General features: G+C 44.1%; 1 long non-coding RNA gene across 1 annotated transcript in view; it reads right to left on the bottom strand.

Moving 5' to 3' along the window:
* Nucleotides 1–495: 495 nt before the first annotated feature.
* LOC118478108 overlaps nucleotides 496–3,198 on the bottom strand; it is a 3,358-nt gene continuing 655 nt past the window's right edge. Inside the window, exon 2 of the long non-coding RNA XR_004858812.1 lies at nucleotides 496–1,689. This is a non-coding gene — a long non-coding RNA (uncharacterized LOC118478108). The remainder of the gene's footprint in view (nucleotides 1,690–3,198) is intronic.

The raw sequence follows: 3,198 nt of genomic DNA, 5'->3' as shown, positions 1-3,198 counted from the left end.
TTAAATAAAAATGAGACACTGTTTTGCTTTGAGCTGCATCATCATCATCAAATGCCAGATCTGTGGCAGACATCGGCGATCATGGTTCTGCTTTCACTCCTTTGCTGGATGCTCTAAAAACACTACGTTACCCTGATCTTTCCCCGTTACCCATCAGTTTAGGTTCTCTAAGTAGGTAACTCTGGGCCTACCTCTGCCTTGTTTGCCTTCAATTTTGCCAGTGAGACCTAGATGATTAAGACCTTCATGTCTATTCAGGTGTCCCAAAAACTGCATTTGTCTTTTCCTAATTGTTTCTAACAGTGAGCGTCCCACGTGGGCTTCATCAAGCACCGCATCTGATTATAGTGCCATAATTCAGAGCTAATCTGATTTTTAACCACCTGAAGACACGTGTTCTGGCCTCATATAGCACTACACGTCTTAGGAACACTTGTCATTCTTTCACAAGAACCTCTTGATACTTTGAGAGTGAAGCACACGTCTTTCCTTTTCTTCTTTGCAAATCTTGATACAGCCTGTGCATTGCGCTTAGGCTCGATCCATCTTCTAGGTATATCCTGCCACTGGATCCACAGCAGTAATGGGACGGAACTGTCGGAAACTGTTGATATGGGCCTTTATACCCTGAACTGTTTCCTCGCCCACAGTGACACTCTCTGATCAGCAAAAACGACACCAACATCAATAATTTTCTCAAAAGCACGTAGACAACATCCTGTTTAATACGTTATGTGCCCAGGAAAAATGTGAGACACACGGCTTGTCGTCAACTACCAGATCTGCAAAGACGGTAGTACAGAGAAGCTTTCCGCCTTGATTGTGCTTTCAGTGTTCCCACACAAGTGGGAATGACCTTTTGACATATGAGACAATGAATTGTCTTGATGTTTATGCCTCCCACTCTTCCAATAGTCGGAGAATATATTTTATTTCTTTTGTGCATCATTTTCTGGTGGCATGTGGGACAAGTTTTGTTACGACCTTGGCCCATGACTTTTGAAGCCAGTTCCTTCCCTTTGAACCCAGTGTATGCCAGCCCACTGTTGTTGAATGTTTTTGTTTCCTCTGGTCCGGCTCACGTGATCGTTTTCTTGACACGTTCTTGGTGACATTGTCTGTATACTCTGAGAACACCTCGGAGAGGATGAATGATGGTCGTGAGGTCACTGGAATGGTTTAGTTGGGTGGGAAAGAGTCCCCCACGTGTCGGTGTGATATCATCAATTTAAAAGAGGCTTGATTCCTCTGTTCGGTCTGTGCTGTGTTGAATCTCAACTTGGATTGTTGATGTAGCTGTCGCTGAAGACGAAGACGAGGAAGTGCGCTGATCTGGGGCCTTGAAACGTGATGTACTTGTTGCTTTTAATAGTGCGGCAAGGGGTAGATAGTCGTCTACATCACTGTCAGAATCGCTGGCAGGAAGCAATGCTGTGCGGTTGACTGACGTTTAACATTAAAGTCCAAGTGTTATTACATCAGCGTTAGATCATTCGGTGTCCGTGCCATACACATCGCCATTCCCTATTACTTGTGTCGACCTGTGACCCCTGTATATCCATGACATAACTATACAACTCAACGCAGCGAGACCCAAAGAAGGGTGGCGTTGTTCTGGAAGACTCCTGTATCTGGCGCATACAGGACTCTTGGACCACGTAAATAGTGTAGCAAATTCCTGTATGGTACCTTACAGGAATTTAAGCGAACAATATGTAGCAAAAAAATGCGAGCAGGAATTTTCAAACTTTGTTTCTACTTAACGCACAGGTTTCATCGTTTGACACAATAAAAGGTGTGTCTTGTACCCCGTATTCGATTTCTGCAAAAAAACGATTTTTGGAAATTTGGTCTATACAGGAGTTTTTGACTCAGGCGACGATTTGAAGACTGTAACGAGCCCCGACAATGTACCAGGAAGCTCTGGACGACATGATATCATATAATTATGATATTATGGTTCGTACATGTCACAATCTCGACAAAAAAATAAAAAGAGAGAGAGAGAGAGAGAGAGAGAGAGAGAGAGAGAGAGAGAGCGTGAGAGAGAGAGAGAGAGAGAGAGAGAGAGAGAGAGAGAGAGAGAGAGAGAGAGAGAGAGAGAGAGAGAGAGAGAGAAAATAAGAAAAAAAAGCGAAAAATAAAAGAAAGACACAATTCTTTGAAATAGGGTCTCTCTGTGTGTTCAGTAAATCCGTTTCTTTCACTACTTTCCGCCTACTTATAGCGATAATCTCAACGCGAAAAATCAACGTATTCAAAATAGCTACAAAAAGATTCGCCAAACCCGTTTGATGTAGGTGGGATATTTCTATCTGGAGTATTATGCGAATTTCACGCAGTCCCTAAAGCACTTCAGGAAAAGAATGAGTTTCTGTTATGATTATGGCTGTTACTATATAATAATGAATGTCTGAAAAAAATAGCTGGGGCAAGCATAAAGCTTTTGCAAACACTCAAGTGTTCCACCAGAAACCGGATTTGGTGTATGTTGTAAAGAAACGGGATCTACCTCTTTTGGGGAGAGGGCGGCGGGGGACGGGGGGAGGGGGTACGGAGGTAGGGGGTAGGGGGTAGGGGGTAGGGCGGGGTTGCGAGGTGTGTGTGTGGGGTTTGAAAGGGGGGAGGGGTGGGGATGGAAGGGACAAATCTTTTGTCAAAATGTAGAACATGTAATATTAAACAACAACAACAACAACAACAACAACAAAACTAACTTGTAATATCACTTTTTTGGGGGGTCCCGTGTCTGTAATATCACTTACATCACGTGTGCGTTTTTCGGGAGTGGTCGTATTTTCATAATTATACGTTCGATGATACAGCATGGAGTGCAGGAGAACTTGCCTAAGTCGGTACAAAACTTCCGGGACTGAGTCACTGAGTTTGCTAGAGTACATGGGAGTTCTTTCCCTTGGTGTTCTGTTCCTGGGTACATGCATACCCACACTCACGCGTGGGTGCACACACACATGCACACAGATATACACACGCAGGCGCGTGCACACGCACATACACGCACACACACACAGACACAAATATACACACACATACACATACACACACACACACACACACACACACACACACATACCCACACATACCCACACGCACACCAAACACACACACACACACACACACAAACACACACACACACAAACACACTCTCTCTCTCTCACACACACACAGAGACACACA

This window comes from Aplysia californica, unplaced genomic scaffold, assembly GCF_000002075.1.
Source record: "Aplysia californica isolate F4 #8 unplaced genomic scaffold, AplCal3.0 scaffold00369, whole genome shotgun sequence".
In the NCBI taxonomy this organism is placed as follows: Eukaryota; Metazoa; Mollusca; class Gastropoda; order Aplysiida; family Aplysiidae; genus Aplysia; species Aplysia californica.
The sequence above is the reverse complement of the archived record's forward strand: the minus strand, read 5'-3'. Positions and strand labels throughout refer to the sequence as shown.